The 18,767-nt window shown below is 44.7% G+C and overlaps 1 pseudogene; it reads right to left on the bottom strand.

Moving 5' to 3' along the window:
* Positions 1-10,690: 10,690 nt before the first annotated feature.
* On the bottom strand, positions 10,691-10,870 carry LOC143964619 (U2 spliceosomal RNA; annotated as a pseudogene).
* Positions 10,871-18,767: the final 7,897 nt, after the last annotated feature.

Raw genomic sequence — 18,767 nt, 5'->3', positions numbered from 1 at the left:
AACTATGTAGTGCAAGTGCCTGCCTGACTGCATAAAAAATGAAAGTGTTTAGGTATGACCTGGTATTATATGTTAGATTTACCAAAACCATATAATATGAGGTCAAACCTAAACACGTTCAATTTGTATGCAATCAGGCAGGCCCTTGCACTACATAGTTGAAGGTAAATCTAAAGGACATTGAATAAGATTGTATAATATATGGGCAGCCTTCGAATGTGTATGAATTCATCTAAGGTAGGGACCTTAGATTGTAAGCTTCTTGAAATTAGGGACTGTTCTGAATGTACAGCATGTAAAGCACTGTGTAAATTGTTGGTACAATATTCCTATGCTCCACCTCCACTCTGGATGAACTCTGGCATCATCAATCAATTTGCAGTGTGTACATTTTATCAACTATGTAAGTCTACATGCCTTCTTGTTATGGTATATGCTGTTTCCTCTAAATGTTTGTACATGTACATTTGGCTATGTAACATACTTATTGTCTGTGTTTACATTATTGAATTCGCCATTGTGCTATCCAAGGGCATACCCCTAAAGAAGACCACACTGGTCGAAACACGTTGGAGCCGCTTGGCAAAATGCATAATAAAGTATCTATTTGGATTCACGGTATTGTACAGTGGTGTGAAAAAGTGTTTGCCCCCTTCCTCATTTCCTGTTCCTTTGCATGTTTGTCACACTTAAGTGTTTCGGAACATCAAACCAATTTAAACAATAGTCAAGGACAACACAAGTAAACACAAAATGCAATTTGTAAATGAAGGTGTTTATTATTAAAGGGGAAAAAAAATCCAAACCATCATGGCCCTGTGTGAAAAAGTGATTGCCCCCTAAACCTAATAACTGGTTGGGCCACTCTTAGCAGCAACAACTGCAACCAAGCGTTTGCGATAACGTGCAATGAGGCTTTTACAGCGTCCTGGAGGAATTTTGGCCCACTCATCTTTGCAGAATTGTCCTAATTCAGTTACATTAGAGGGTTTTCGAGCATGAACGTCCTTTTTAAGGTCATACCACAACATCTCAATAGGATTCAGGTCAGGACTTTGGCTAGGCCACTCCAAAGTCTTCATTTTGTTTTTCTTCAGCCATTCGGTGGTGGACTTGCTGGTGTGTTTAGGATCATTGTCCTGCTGCAGAACCCAAGTTCGTTTCAGCTTGAGTACACGAACAGATGGTCGGACATTCTCCTTCAGGATCTCTTGGTAGACAGCAGAATTCATAGTTCCTTTTATCACGGCAAGTCTTCCAGGTCCTGAAGCAGCAAAACAGCCCCAGACCATCACACTACCACCACCATATTTTACTGTTGGTATAATGTTCTTTTTATGAAATGCAGTGTTCCTTCTACGCCAGATATACTTGGACACACACCTTCCAAAGAGTTCCACTTTTGTCTCATCGGTCCACAGAATGTTGTCCCAAAAGTCTTGGGGATCATCAAGATGTGTTGTGGAGGAACTGAGACGAGCTTTGATGTTCTTTTTGCTCAGCAGTGGTTTTCTCCTTGGAACTCTGCCATGCAGGCCATTTTTGCCCAGTCTTTTCCTGATGGTGGAGGCATGAACGCTGACCTTAACTGAGGCAAGTGAGGCCTGCAGTTCCTTGGACGTTGTTGTGGGGTCTTTTGTGACCTCTTGGATGAGTCGTCGCATGCGCTCTTGGGGTAATTTTGGGGCGGCCGGCCACTCCTGGGAAGGTTCACCACTGTTCCATGTCTTCGCCATTTGTGGATAATGGCTCTCACTGTGGTTCGCTGGATTCCCAAAGCTTTGGAAATGGCTTTATAACCCTTTCCAGACTGATAGATCTCAATTACTTTCTATCTCAATTGTTCCTGAATTTCTTTGGGTCTCGGCATGATGTGTAGCTTTTAAGGATCTTCTGGTGGACCTTACTGTGTCAAGCAGCTCCTATTTAAGTGATGCCTTGATTGTGAACAGGTGTGGCAATAATCAGGCCTGGGTGTGGCTAGAGAAATTGAACTCAGGTGTGGACAACCACAGTTATAGTATGTTTTAACAAGGGGGGCAATCACTTTTTCACACAGGGCCATGATGGTTTGGATTTTTTTTCACCTTTAATAATAAACACCTTCATTTACAAATTGCATTTTGTGTTTACTTGTGTTGTCCTTGACTATTGTTTAAATTGGTTTGATGTTCCGAAACACTTAAGTGTGACAAACATGCAAAGGAACAGGAAATGAGGAAGGGGGCAAACACTTTTTCACACCACTGTACAGGGGCGGGCTGGGCCAGGGGGCAGGGATGCATTTTCCCCCCAGGCTGCTCTCTAAATCCCCGTAAAAAGGCCGATGTGCTGCCAGCTGAGAACTGAGCATGTGCAGTTGGCAGAGTGTTACTACTGAGGGAGGCTGGCAGGGCTGGATAACAGCCCAGAAGCATGCAGGAACGTTAGCGCTGTGACTGGACATCTGTCATGTCACAGTGCTGTTCCCTGCTTCTGAGCTGACAGTCTGTGTCCATTGCATTCAGACTGAGCACAGCCGAATGTAAGAGGGTGGATCCGCTCCGCCTCCTCCAGCCCCCTCTCTCACTGTGCCCGCCCACACTCCGGGCAGCCTGTGTGCTGCGTCTTTGAATCGGACGTGTGGACGGGAACATTCAAACTGAGATCCCTCGGGATCTGTATGGAAAGCTCTGGAAGCTGATAACCGAGCCTTCTGCCTGCTGAGTCCTTCCAAGTGAGTGAGCAGTGACCGGCCTCTCCCCCCTCTCTCTCCCTAATTCCTCTCCCCCCCCTTTCTCTGCAGATAAGGAGGTTTCTTTCAGCAGCCTGTGCAGTAGCTGCTCCTATGTACTATAATGTGAGCTCACACTGGTCTGCTGTAGTGTTGGTGATCTCACTGTCTTCCTGCATGTCCCATAGACTTCTATTAGTTTGCACATTTTTGCTACATTTTCTGAAAGTGCACAAAAACGGCTGCATCTTTGGTGTGCTATAAAAAAACTGCAGCAAAAACGCACAACCTAAAATAAGCCTATGGGACTGCGGCTAAGGAAAACTGTGTACATAAACACTGCGGCCAAACTGCAGCACATCAGTGTGCGATGAAAGGCTTGTACACACTTACAGCAGGCACTGCCACTCCACTGAAAAGTGATCAATGCCCAGGTCACTTTTGCTAATGCTCAGCAGCTCCAACCAGAGCTGTCAGCTTTTTTTTTTTTTTTTGTTCAACTCACTGGATTGAGAAAAAAAACAATAGTGGTGTGTACAAGGCTTTACTATGTTGATAAAGGAATCAAGCAATTTTCTTGAGGAGTGGTCTCTCTGTGCGGACAATTTGGAGCGATGTCTCTCTCTGTCTGGTGCAAACTAAAAAATACTAAAAAATAGCCTCACTCTGCTATTAAATGCAGCCTCGCTGTGCCCCATCAAATGCAGCCTCGCTGTGCCCCATCAAATGCAGCCTCACTGTGCCCCATCAAATGCAGCCTCGCTGTGCCCCATCAAATGCAGCCTCGCTGTGCCCCATCAAACGCAGCCTCGCTGTGCCCCATCAAATGCAGCCTCGCTGTGCCCCATCAAATGCAGCCTCGCTGTGCCCCATCAAACGCAGCCTCGCTGTGCTCCATCAAACGCAGCCTCGCTGTGCCCCATCAAACGCAGCCTCGCTGTGCCCCATCAAACGCAGCCTCGCTGTGCCCCATCAAATGCAGCCTCGCTGTGCCCCATCAAATGCAGCCTCGCTGTGCCCCATCAAACGCAGCCTCGCTGTGCCCCATCAAACGCAGCCTCGCTGTGCCCCATCAAACGCAGCCTCGCTGTGCCCCATCAAATGCAGCCTCGCTGTGCCCCATCAAACGCAGCCTCGCTGTGCCCCATCAAACGCAGCCTCGCTGTGCCCCATCAAACGCAGCCTCGCTGTGCCCCATCAAATGCAGCCCCATCAAATGTAGCCAATGTTACCCCCCGTCGGCATTTAACCAGCACCCCATCTCGCCCGCTGTCTGACCGGCACTTACCTCATCTGGGTGGCAGGTCAGGCAGCGAGTGATGGCTGGGAGCTGTGGGACAGGCAGCGGCTCCTGTGTTCTCTATGCTTACTCCATGCTTTTCCTCCTGCTAGACATCCAATGGGAGCGCCTGTCCTTTCAGCTAATCAGGTGACGGATATCAGACCCTCTCTTCCTGATTGGCAGAGAGGCAGTTCAGTGTTAGAAAAGCAAATATTAATTTGCTTTTCTAACACGCCTGGGTGGGCTCTGAGCACAATGATCTGCGCTCTGAGTCCACCCTATTTTGAAGCATATTAGACCCTATGGTCAAGCTGCCTGAGGTGAGGTTGGGAGAAGTGAATGAATTAGAACATACGTGTGTCATGGGAGCATGAGCCAGCAGCAGAGGAGGAGATCACATCCTTAAATCTCAGCCAGGGTTCATGCTGGAACTTGTAGTACTTTACTTTTTGGGATGTAACACCCCAAAAGTGAAGGACTAAAGGTCTCAGCATAACCCCTCAGAGCTCAGGATGTGTCACCCCCCCCCCCAACTAGTGAAGGACTACAGGGCACAGCATGAACCCGTGGGATCTAAGGGGACACATCCTTAGATCTCAGGGGTTAATGCTGGGACTTGTAGTTTGTCTAGTTGCGGGCGGGGGGCAGGTCCTCAGCTCTGAGGGATTCATACAGGGACTTGCTTGCGGTTTAGTTCCTAGAGGCCATGGTAGTACAAGTCCCCCACAGGCTCTGGAGGGCCACATTGTCCTCCCTGCACCCCCCACCTTTGCGATCATGAAAAACCTTAGAGACTGTTTTCCCGATCCACCATTTTGCCACCACCGGTTCTATGGGCCACTTGACTGGACTTGCCCCCCAGGCCTAAGGCTGCCAGCCCTCCCCTGCCACTGTATTACCTTGTACATGTTTATTGCTATTTGAATTGTTAATGCTCAGTGATGCCCTCTACTCTAATAGAGGTGACATTTTAGCTTTTTCAATAAATGTTTGTTCTATAGTTTTTATTACTGTGTATGACTATTTATAAAAAATATCTGGGTGTCACAAAACCTCAGTACTCCGCAACATTTCCCCTTTCCTTTGTGGACCACGTTGTACACGAATTGGGGCTGACACCCACCATTGGTTATTGTTGGTTGTATAGGGGCTTTTGAGCTTGATGTGAGTTAAACAGTAGAGGACTCCCACAAGACATGCACGGCCAGCTCAATGTGTCTCATTAAATATTAGTATGGTCTTACATATAGTAAATTGTATCAAAAAATTTACCAAGGCTCCATCACAGGGTGGCACTGTTGGAGTCTTAGTGATAGAGCAGTGCCGCGTCCTATAAGTAAATTTTACATCCTTCTCTGGTGAGGGTCTGTTTCCTGACCTCCCTATCAGCTCTAGCTTCAGCTGTTAAAGATATACTGAATGAATCTATGTTATTTTTACCATACCGCCTGCTTATGGGCTGCTTCACACTTGTGTTGTAGGCTGCCTGTCAGGTGAGCTAGGATGCAACTATGTCTGTCTGTTGAACTGATAATCTGGCTTTGCATTTGTATGCTGACCACTAATAGTGTTAGGCTTTGTTGTTGATTGATTATACTCTCTCAGTTTAATACTGTCTAATATTTTATATCAGGACCTGGGTCCTATTGAGACATACTCTATCATTATTTCCAAGAACAATTAATAAGCTCCCGAAGAAGCATTCAATTGCGAAACATGTAGAGCGTTTTTTTCTTGCCTACTACATCATGTTTGCAGGATTATAAGGATGTATAATGTCATGCATTTTTTGTCTAAGCCCTTGTAAACACGGTCGGAAATTACGACCACAAAATCCGATGGATTTTTTCAGACGGATTTTGTCCGAAACTGGTATAGCATACACGTGGTCGGACAAAGTTGTCGGAAAATCTGATCGATCGTAACGTGATGACGTTCGTTCATTACAACGGGACTACGTTCAGGCTAGTAGCCAATAGCTTTGGTCTTGTAATTTGATCTGAGCATGAGTGGCACTTTTTCCGATCGGAATTCTCTACAAACGTTCGGACAAGGTCCGATCGGATTTTGTTGGTGGAAAATTTTAGATCCAGCTCTCAAACTTTATTGGTCGGACATTCCGATGGAAGAAGTCAGATGGAGCCCACACACAGTCGGATTATACGACAACACGGTCCGATCGGACATTTTCCGTCGGGATGTCCGACCGTGTGTACAGGGGCTTAGAGAGATGTCAGTTTTGCATTTTTTATTGCAAAAATGTTTTTAAATGTGATTGTTTGTACGATCATGTGTTTAATAAACTACTATGTCATTTTTTTATAATTGGTGCCCACAAAGTCAATTTTTTTTGCACTTTATCTTGATTTAAAATTTACATATAGCAAAGTCAAATAAGCTTCATATACAGTATATTGTTCGCAATAGATATAATATTATTATTACTATGCTTCCTATAATATATTAAGGCATATTCTCCAACGCCATCAGGATTCGCATATCACTAATCCGACAATTGTCATCCCTGTAAAATTCCATCCATCCATCCATCCTGGAGATTCTCTTTGAAGAAAGTCATATTCCCAGGCTCACTAAATTACTTGTTTGTCACGGCTGTGTTCTAAGAGCACCGGTGATGAGCACATCTCCGTCTCTAACCTTTGGATGGCAGATGGAGTATCAGGCGGTCGCACTTAATTTTCTCGAACGCTGCTACATACATAATAGATGCATGTTTCATAACAATGCTGAATGTGGCAAAGAGCTATTAATAACCCTTACCATTGCAGGTTGGGTTGCATAATTTAACAGCTGGACAGCTGGCTTCACAGGAGAAACGTGTTATTATTTGATGGCTGAAGTTTGATAGAAATGTTTAGCGGGTATATAGTGGATGTCACTGTTAATAATGTTGAAACTCCCGGTGCACTTGATGTATCCAGCTCAGGGAAGTGGGAGATCAAGGAGTACAAGAAGCCGAACATGTTTTGTGATTTGACACATCATATCCCATCAGAAAATCATCAAGCCCTGTTGCTGAGAGAGATGCATCAGCAAGGAGCCTACGGTTTTCCCCAGCTGCATATCCTGTTATTGGCAGACGTATGAACACGAGCTGGATATAGGGGGGAGGGAGAGGATGAGAAACACATTGATTAAGAAAAATAAATAGGGAAAAGGAGGATAAGTGGAGGGGCACAAGGGGACCTCTCTTTGGATTTCAATAGAGATGGCGGATTCGGAGGTCTAATTAGAATCCCACTCCATTAATCCTTGCAAATACCCATGGCAATAAGACCTGCCTTCTGATCTGTCTTCTCCTAACATCTTGCTTGGCTCTCAAGCACCGCCAATGCAGCTTTGGCTAATGAAGGTTGCCTTCCACAGAAACACAGCACTGGCTATACATTACCTGGAAATCAATGAGCACTGGTCCACTCTCCAGCCCAGCACCTGGCACTGCTTTACATGTAGAGCAGCTGCTGCCAAAGGAATCTGCATACACCATGTAAAGTGTATGATCAGGAAAGCTGTGCTAGGCAGATGGGGATGCTCTAGGACATCAGCCTGCTGGAAGCACAGCAACTTCGCCTGGATCTATTGCTGTCTGAGTCTTGGATGTCTGCTTTTTTTTTTTTTTCCTCCAAAAGTGGGCACGCACCCAATCAGAAGTCGCTTTGGCTTCCTTGTGAACGATTGGAGTTTCGGAAAATGACATGCAGCCTTGTCACTTGTCCTCCCCCTCATACGCCAAGAGTTGTACTGAATCTTCTAGTACAAGGTGGCTTGCCCAGAACAAGAGCCATTCCTTTTCAAGTTGCTGCTGCTTCTGTCCTGTGACAGCTAACACTGCGAGGAAAGGCATCCTGGCATCCCTATGGATGTGCCTGCTGCCTGCTCGTCCCCCCTGTCTCACTGCATCAGCCCAGCTCCCGCAGCACTGACTTCTTTCAGCATCAGCACCCAAACTTGTCTGGCTACAAAAGCCATTTACACTCATCAGAAACCATTTGTTGATTCCCTTTATTCTACTTACTGATCTAGCACAGTGAACCAAGCCTTCCAGACAGAATGAAACAAAGACACTCTAGGCAACATAATACAAGTAAATGGCAGCTGGCATTTTCACATGATAAAATCCACTGGCTGGCCTCTATTTATAAGATATACTCAGTAGTATGTGATATTCCTCAATACATTTCCTACATATCACAGAGCATTTAGGGAAAGGGCATACAGCACACAGGCAGAATGCATAGGGGGGCATGCCAGTTATCAATGGGGGCACTATGTAATAGAGATTATACAAAATATAAGACGCTATTATTACAGAGGATGTAATCAATAGCAGAATGATGTACAGTCAAGGTTTAAAGAAGAAGTAAACCCTGATGGATTTTACTTCCTCTTTGTTTCCCTGCAAAGGTAAAGCATGATGTGTCACTTACCTGACACAGGAGCCTGCGATGTGACAGCTGCCCCCTCTTCTATGAAGCATCCATCTTCCTTCCGGGTATCAAGGCGCTGTGATTGGCTGGAGCCGCGATGACGTCACTACCGCGCATGTGCATTATCGCCGTTAGCAGCGGCACCCTCAGTGCACCTGTGCACCGCTGTCTACAGCGCATGCGCCGTAGACAGCGGTGACTGTCTTTTGCAAATATCTCCTAAACCATGTAGGTTTAGGAGATATTTCTTGCACCTACAGGTAAACCTTAATCTAGGCTTACCTGTAGGTTAACGTGGTCTGTAAGGGTTTACAACCACTTTAATTCTAGGTAATTTGGGTACTGATATATATTGGGGCACTATGTAATAGAGAGTATGGCAATTATACGATTCCTTATATCACAGGGAATGTAGAAGAATAGCATATAGCACAGAGCAATAGTACATAAGGGTCCCTATATACTATAACAGAAGATATGTAAAGTATAAGCTGCCTTATATCACAGAGGATGGAATAAATAGCAGACTAATGGGCAGATATGGTTTATTCCAGGCTACATGTGTGCTGATATATATTGGGGGCACTATGTAATAGAAAGTATGCTAAGTAAAATATTCCTTATATCACAGTATGTAGGGCAGGCTTTCGCAACATTTAACCCTAGAGGAACCCAAAAAATAATTTTCAAGTCTCAAGGAACCCTTACTAAAACCAATTCATCAGGGGTCAATAGAACAATGCCCCTTATACTGGTGGTCAATAGGAAGTATGTTTCCCTTAAAATGGTGCTCAGAATGCCACCCTTAAAGACAGCAAAAAATATATTTTATGTCATGCTGCTGGCTTTGCTAAGGAATGCTGAACCTTGAACTCTGTAGGCACCATCAAAAAGGTAGTTCATCAGCCTCAGCTCAAGGAACCCCTAGAAACCTCTGGAGGAACCCCAGGGTTCCACGGAACCCTGTTTGAGAATGGCTGATGTAGGGGAATAGCATACAGCACAGAGCATTGGTACACAGAGGTGCATGACAAGTATCACAAGCAGTCTTTGTATACTGTAATAGAGGATACGCAAAATATACATTTTTTTTAATCAAATAAAATGTGGTAGGATGCTATAAATATATACAGTATCTCACAAAAGTGAGTACACACTTCACATATTTGTAAATATATTATTATATTATTATTATTATTAACGATTTATATAGCGCCAACAGTTTACGCAGCGCTTTACAATGTATAGGGGAGACAACACAATTACAGTACAATTTTTCTATTGAAAAAGCCCATGGCGTGCAAACACACCCAAAAAACTTCCACCCGGTGCATAAAAAAAGTGCACACACATAAAGAGTGACACACTAAAAAGTGCAGACGGGTGTCTGATGTCCTCCAAAAGAAGGACCATACCCTGATCCCCCGGGGCGTTAGGCTCCAGACAGGGACTGAGGTACCAGACTCAACACAGTGGTCCCCGGACGAAACCGGAAGACCTCCTTTCCCCGGGAGGACTGCCGAAACAGAACCTCCTAGGTACTTGGTACTATGGGGGCTTCCCCGAAGGTAGGCCCCCCTCATGGAGATTGGACCAAGCCAGAAGGCCTATGTCCGCTCTCCCAGAGACTTTCAGGATTGGTCCGAGGACCGACACCCTACTCATCAAACCTGCAGTGACAGACTGTGACAAAACACACACAAATAAAATAAATAAAAAGTGAGGAAGGGATAGTGAAGAGGAGAGTGAAAAGTGACCATTGTGCAATACAATGGCCGGCCCTCCGGCCAGGAATCAAAAATTCCTCTGGTCCTAGCCAAAAGGCCGGGCCCTAGAGGCAGGTGTAAAAATGCGTGTAATGGTGACGTGACCTAGGTGCCTAAATCAAAGTGCTGACGCACAGTGAAAGAAGGCACCCCTGGACTGCCACTCCAGGGGCACATCACCATGGGCTTTCCAACAAAAGCATCCCTGGCCCCCCAGCCCAGACCACAACAGCCCCCACCCTAATCAGGAAGGTATGGAGATCCAGGAGCTTAGTGAGACCCTTTACCATCAGGTCCCACCCTCACTCCCATCACTCCCACCTAATTACATTCGGGACGTACTGGCCGCTCCCCCCACCCTACAAAGGGGAACAAGCGTTCCAATCCCGAAAAACTGACCGGAGCTAAAGCTGCCACAATCCAGGCCAAAAGGCCAGGGTCCCCTCCCCTGGCTTCGACCAGTGGTTCTCCGTCCCCATCAGAAGGCTTCCCTTTCGGCTACGAACCGCTCCAGGTCACCTTTACACCAGCAGGCTTTGCATAGCAACCGCCAACCCTGCTCCACCTCGCCGTAGAACAGGGACGGAAGCAAGCGCCACCTCCTGGTAACTGATAAGAACAGATACTACACTTGATCTTAGCCAAAAGGCCGAGAAGCGATTACAGTACAATACAAAAGGTACAGAAGGGCCCTGCTCATAGAGCTTACATTCTAAAGGGAGGGGGTGGTGGTACAAAGGGTAATAGCTGCAGAGAATGCCAAAAGTGAGTAATACCCCTAAGTGAAAAAGTCCAAATTGACCCAAGTGTCATGTGACTCATTGGTGTTACACTGGAAGTTCAACATGGAAACTCATGGTAAAGAACTCTCCGAGGATCTCAAAAAAAGAACTGTTGCTCTACATAAAGATGGTCTAGGCTATAAGAAGATCGCCAAGACCCTTAAACTGAGCTGCAGCACGGTGGCCAAGACCATACAGCAGATTAACAGGACAGGTTCCACTCAGAACAGGCCTCGCCATAGTCGACCAAAGAAGTTGAGTGCACGTGCTCAGCGTCATATCTAGAGGTTGTCTTTGGGAAATAGACTTATAAGTGCTGTCAGCATTGCTGCAGAGGTTGAAGGGGTGGGTGGGTAAATGTTCAGACCATACGCCACATATGCCATTTTCTGAAGACAAGCAGACTAAGGACATAAATTACTGGAACCATGTCCTGTGGTCTGATCAGATCAAGATAAACTTATTTGGTTCAGATGTTGTCAAGCATGTGTGGCGGTAACCAGATGAGGAGTACAAAGACTAGTCTATCTTGCCTACAGTCAAGCATGATGGTGGGAGTGTCATGGTCTGGGGCTGCATGAGTGCTGCCAGCACTGGAGAACTACAGTTCACTGAGGGAACCATGAATGCCAACATGTACTGTGACATACTGAAGATGAGCATGATCCCCTCCCTTCAGAAGCTGAGGTTAAAGCTGAATGGCCAAGCATGTCTCCAGACCTAAACCCTATTGAGCATCTGTGGGGCATCCTCAAACTGAAGGTGGAGGAGCACAAGGTCTTTAACATCCATCAGCTCTGTGATGTCATCATGGAGGAGTGAAAAAGGACTCCAGTGGCAACCTGTGAAGCTCTGGTGAGCTCCATGCTCAAGAGGGTTAAGGCAGTGCTGGAAAATAATGGTGGCCACACAAAATATTGACACTTTGGGCCCAATGTGGACATTTTCACTTAAGGGTGTACTCACTTTTGTTGCCAATGGTTTAGACATTATTGGCTGTATGTTGAGTTATTTTGAGGGGATGGCAAGTTTACACTGTTATACAAGCTGTACACTCACTACTTTACATTGTAGCAAAGTCTAATTTCTTCAGTGCTGTCACATGAAAAGATATAATAAAATATTTACAAAAATGTGAGGGGGTGTACTCACTTTTGTGAGATATTGTATATTTGGGCATTATATAGAAGAAAGTATACTAAGTATATGATTCCCTACACCACAGGACAGGTAGGGGAATAGCATATAGTATAGGATGGTACATAGGAGTGCTTTCAAGTATCACAAGGTGTAAAATAAAGCAAAGTAAAAGATGTTTCATGTTACAAAAGATGTAGGAGGATGCAATATATATAGCAAACGGAATGGACAGATATCATGACTCAATTCTAGGTAATGTGGGTGTTGATCTTTACTGGGGGCACTATGTAATGGGGTTATGCAAATTTAAAATAATTTACATAACAGGGGGTGCAGTGGAGTGCAACAAAAAGCAGAGAGGTCAATTCTGGGTAACATGGGTGTCCTTATATGGGGATACTATGTATTAGAGAATATGCCAATTGTAAGACAATTTATATCATAGAAGGTGTAGGAGTGAATCATATATAAAAGAGAGATAGGCAGATATCAGCACTGAATTCCAGGAATGTCACAATGCATGTAGGGGAATATCAAGGGTAAATTTCAGTTATTGTGGAGAGCTGTTATATACTGGGACACCATGTAATACCAAGTAATGCCAATCATAAAATTATTTATATGTCAGAAGATCACAGTCAGATGGCATATATATGGGTAAATTCCACGTAACAAGGGGGTTAAAAAATGCTAAATGTACCATGTAATAAAGAGCATGTCAAGTAGAGCATGCCTTATATCACAGCAGCTGTATATAAACACTATAAAGCATAGGGGGATGGCAGACATCAGAGGTGAATGTTGGGTATTATAGGAGACTTTATATACTGGGGACACTATAATAGAGAGCATGTCAAGTATAAGTTTCCTTATATCACAGAGGAGGGGTTCTATATGTGTATTACACAGAGATGGTGGATATCAAGAGGAAAGTCCAGATATCTCAGAGAGTTGGCAAACACTGGGGGCAGAATGTACAAGGCTTTAGAGGAAGATGGAAATGATAAGTATCACAGAGAATGTATCAAATTCATTATATACATGGGCGTTGCTAGGTGGCAAAGAGAGCAGGGGCTTCAGCCCGAAGTCCAAGGCTGGAAACGGGGGGGGGGGGGGGGGGGGTGGTCGGTGTTGTATGTGACGCTGGCTTTTTTTTTGGCTAGGCCGTAGCCTACCTGACTTACATACACTGACCTACAGACACTGACGGTAGTGACCTACATACACTGACCTCCCTGACCTACATACACTGACGATAGTGATCTACTGTACATACACTGACCTACCTGACCTACATACACTGACGGTAGTGACCTACCTACACTAACGGTAGTGACCTACCTACACTGACCTACCTACACCGAACTACATACACTGACCTACCTACACTGAAATACATATGCTGACCTACATACACTGACCTGCCTGACCTACATACACTGACATTTACATACGCCGTCTGACCTAGCCAGTTCAGCCGTGGTGTGCGGTGTCACAGCAGGCAGTCAGTCAGTCGTCAGAGGAGGAAAGGAGAGCCGCCCGCCCGAGCGCAGATCAGGGATGTGGTGCGGCAGTCGCATTGTAATTCCCATCTTCTGGAGCCTGCATCGCCTATGATGGACATCACACGTCCCGCGGTCCCAGCATTGGACCAGTGGGACGTCCATCATAGGCGTTGCAGGCTCCAGAAGGCGGGACCTGCTATGGCACTCGGCCGCACTCGGCAGGACTCAGCCACACTTGGCAGGACTCAGCCACACTCAGCCGCACTCAGCCGCACTCGGCCACACTGATCTGTCCATCATGACAGCGCAACGCCTATGATGGACCGTCAATCCTGGGATCATGGGCGGCGAGCAGGACCTTATGTGTGACGTGACGACGGATACACACTCCGCCCTCATGACCGGGCGGACGCTCGCTCATCCTCGCTCATGCACAGTGCAGCGCTGCACTTTTATGGGGGACTTGGGGCTAATCATTTTAAAATAAATGGCCGAGACTCTGGGCTTTTTGGGGTCACATTTGGGGCTTCAGCACCCCTTAGCCACCCCCTATTGATGCCCCTGTAAAGGGGGGCTTTCATAATAGAGAGTTTCCCAAACATAAGATGCTTTGTATCACAGTTTATATAGGGGGATGATATATATTACTGGAGTGAATTTCCAGTTATCATGGAGAGTTGATATGTGCAGGGGGCCAATCTGTAACGGAAAGATGCCAGGCTTTAGACCAGATGCCAAGTATAAGTTGCCTTATGTAGTAGGGAGGCATATGGGGGATACTACATTTTTATAGAGGGCTGTCAGATATCAAGGTTGAATCCAGATATCATGAAGAATCATTAAATACTGTGGGTCAAAGACTTTAGAGATGAATTTCAAAAGAAGTCATTATAAACTGGGGACACTATGTAGTGCTGAGAATGCCCATATTAGGATGCCTTAAATGACAGGAGATGCGGGATATTATGGAGTGGGTACCATCATATATCATGGGGTTGTCATCGGAAGTCTACTATTTAATACAATTGACCCTTTATGCCGCGTACACATGATCGGAATTCTAGTCGGAAAAAGCTCTGATGGTTTTCCCGACGGAATTCCGACGGAATTCGGCTCAAGCTGTCTTGCCTACATATGGTCACACCAAATTCCGATAGTTTATAACGCGGTAATGTACAACACGAACGACGGGACTAGAAAAAGGAAGTTCTGAATCTGAGAATGCGTGATTTTTGGCATGTCAAAGATGCATACACACGATCCGAATTTCTGATAGAAAGTTTTTCCGTCGGGAAAACTGAGAACATGTTATCAATTTTTGGCTGGCGAAAATTTGGACAGCTAAAATCCGATGGAGCATACACACGGTCTTTTTCTGGCCGGAATTCCGATCGCGTGTACGTGGCATTAGATATAAAAAAGCTAAGCTGTATAAAAACGTCATGATACCAGGGGGGTGGTGATGAGTATCTTCTCTGTTTTGTAGCATTCCCCATAATACAGAATCTTTCTTTTTTTATTTATTCTCCATTATTAGAGCAAAGTCTTTTGATATTTAGCACTTGTGGATATTTGTGTGACACCCAGCTACCACCAGTGTTTTTTCCTACCAGGAGTATTTTACAGGCAATCCCTCCTATGGACTGGAGTAATCAGTGTCTCAGTAATGTGATAAAGATTTTTTTGTGAACATCCACTTGAACTGGGGAAAGATTTGGTAAATACCGATATGGGTTATGATATCTCTTATATTTTGCTACTAAATAAAAACACTCTTCTTAGATCTCTAAATATATTGCATGCTTCTGTGACCTATGACAACTTACATCTCTGTGTAACATTACACATCTATTCATAATATATGATATGACCTATGATTTCTGTAATCTCCCCCCACAATAGATGACCTTCCCATATAACACTACATCCCTGTCATATACAAGGCATGTAATTATAATGTCTGACATCATGACATCAAACAGCACTCATGTTTGATTTCTATCCTGTTTCGTGAGTTATGGCATGTACCATGAAAGGCAGCAGCCCATTTGATATACACATCATCTCACAAAAGTGAGTACACCCCTCACATTTTTCATAAATAACACTGAAGAAATGACACTTTGCTAAAATGTAATGTGTAAAATGTGTACAGCTTTTATAACAGTGTAAATTTGCTGTCACCTCAAAATAACTCAACACACAGCCACTAAACCGCTGGCAGCAAAAGTGAGTACACCTCTAAGTGAAAATGTCCAAATTGGGCCCAAAGTGTCAATATTTTATATGGCCACCATTATTTTCCAGCACTGTCTTAACCCTCTTGGGCATGGAGTTCACTAGCAATAAACCACATTCTTTTTTTTTCTGACTCCTTTACTGCAAAGGGGAACTGGATTGTATACTGTAGAGAAAAACAGCATGAGACAACACCTGGGAAGGGATATAATGAAAGCTTGAAAGACTGTTCACACTGTGCCAGTTTCCTCCATCCATGCTATTTTCACCTATTATGGCTAGCATGATTCACTAGGCAATAATCTCTCAGTTGGAACTTACAAAATGCATCAGCTTGTACCAAAATGAGTCTTAAAATCTATAATGATCCCCCAAAAAAACTCCTTAAATCTTACCATTGCAAACCTGAGCCCTCTACGTTCGACACGCACATTTTTGTTGAATTACTAGGATACTAAGAACCTCCTTCCACAGATACTTTAATATTGTAGATGACTGCTTTTCTTCACCACATGTTCTTCGTTGACATTTTCCTGATTGACTAGAGTGTTTTCATCCACTCTAAAATGACATTTCGCTTATTTTAGACTTTTATGTCAATTTACATTTATTTGTTGCAGTTTTTATACTAACAGAACATGACCTGAAAGAAATCCCATATCATCTGCTAACCTCTCCTTTTGAAGATGGCAGTTGCCTGGCTATCATGCAGACCATTGGACTATAGTACTTTGAGTTATTAACCCAGATCAATTGTGCAGATTTAGATGTAAACCTCAGCCCGATGACAATTACCTGCCATTTTGAAATAATATACTGTGTTTACCTTTTTTTCATCCTTTGATGGCTACGTAGCATTTCTCAGAGCAGATTTACTAATAGTGACAACAGTGGACCATGTCTGTGCAATGTGTGTTGAAAAGGTCTCGTGTAGGAAGCCCATGTGATAAAATGACAACACTGAAACACAGTTGGGAGATATAGATTATAGTCACCCTATAACTGGAGTTGCCTGAATAAGGATAAGTTCATCTTTCATAACATGTTACTTGTTACACCCATATTCAGGGTGTAACATGTAACATGTTACAAATAGACTATCCCCCGCACCCCCTTGATCCCCGCTGTGACAGCTAGCAAGGTTCTTCTCCACGTCACTGATTGACATGGCTCTGTGTATGGAAAACTACAAGGTCCAGCAGCCTTAGCGGCTGTTGGTTTGTTGTTGTCAATGAACTACCACAGTGCTGTGGAGTGCCGTGGTAGTTCATTCATGCTTCCAGTCAGATTGTATCTGCTTACCTGTACAGGGTGTATGGGCAAGCAGATACACTGCCATATCTGCTGGAGACCTGCATGGCACCATGACATCTGCTGATTGCTGGTGCAATGCTTTACAGACTCCAAATAAATTTTAAAATAAAAAGCACATTTTTTTACCTGCAAAAAAATTTGCAGTTTTATTTTTTTTCCAAAAAGTTAACTTATCCTTTAACCTCTACAGATCTGCGCTATAGCCGAATGGCGGCTACAGCGCAGACCTGCTTTTCCGGGATGGCGTCTATTGATGTTATCCCATGCCCAAGAGGCCTGCGCGTCCCCTGCAGGGTGCACGCGGCGCGCTCTGTTATCAGCGAGTCTATGAGACCCCTTACCACGTGATCAGCTGTCAGCCAATGACAGCTGATCACGTGATGTAAACAGAGCTGGTAATCGGCAATTTTTTCTCCTCGTGCTGACAGTGTGAGGAGAAAAAAAATCTGATCGCCGGTGGTCGTGATCGGAACATCAGTGCCGATCACGGCTAGCTGCTGCAGATCCTTAGTGCCCACCTGTGCCCCCTGCCAATGCCACCTAGCAGTAGGCAACAGTGCCGCCTACCAGTGCCCACCAGCGCCATCCATCAGTGCCATCCATCAGTGCCCACAGTGCCACCTATCTGTGCCTCAACAAAGGTGGCAATAATGTGCACCTCTGATCAGTGTCCATCAGTGTCACCTACCAGTGCCCATCAGTGCCGCCCATCAGTGCCCATCAGTGCCACCTATCAGTGCCCATCAGTGCCATCTATCAGTGGTAACTATCAGTGCCCATCTGTGCCACCCATTAGTGGCCATCAGTGTTGCCTTATCTGTGCCCATCAGTACCGCCTTAACTGTGCCTATCAGTGCCCATCAGTGCAGCCTATCAGTGCCCACCAGTGCTGCCTCATCAGTGCATATCAATGAAGGAGAAAAGTTACCTGTTTGCAAAATTTTATAACAAACTATGAAACGTGATTTTTTTTTTCAAAATGTTCCATCTTTTTTTGTTTGTTTGGCAAAAAATAAAAATCCCAGCTGTAATTAAATACCACAAAAAAGCTCTATTTGTGGGGAAAAAATGATAAAAATGTCATTTGGGTACAGTGTTGTATGACCGCGTAATTGTCATTCAAAGTGCAACAGCACTGAAAGATGAAAACTGGTCTGGGCAGGAGGGGGGTTTAAGTGCCCAGTAAGCAAGTGGTTAAGGTAGGATCACCAGGTATCAATGTACCTACCACCCCTATTCTAAGCCTATTCTATCTACTCTGGAAAGAAAACATTGGTATAATTACCTATGCTTAGGGTGTTTGGGTCTGATCACATGAACTCTCCAGCTTCAGCATAGAGGAGAGTCAGTGATAGCGGCTGCAGAGCTTGTGTGATGACATTATCCATAGGCTTACTATGGGCTATCTGTTGGCGGCTTTTTTTCCTCTACACTGAACCCGGTGCTGGGACCTGATCATGTGACTGGACCGGAGCGCCCTCACAGTAGGGAAGTATAAAGACCTCTCTTTTCACAGGATGGATAGATTAGGCTTAGATTGGGGGTGGTAGTAGATTTAAGTTTTAGCATTAAAATATTA

This window comes from Lithobates pipiens, unplaced genomic scaffold (assembly GCF_037356315.1).
Source record: "Lithobates pipiens isolate NorthernLeopardFrog02 unplaced genomic scaffold, aLitPip1_a1.2 Scaffold_8, whole genome shotgun sequence".
NCBI classification, from domain to species: Eukaryota; Metazoa; Chordata; class Amphibia; order Anura; family Ranidae; genus Lithobates; species Lithobates pipiens.
The sequence above is the reverse complement of the archived record's forward strand: the minus strand, read 5'-3'. Positions and strand labels throughout refer to the sequence as shown.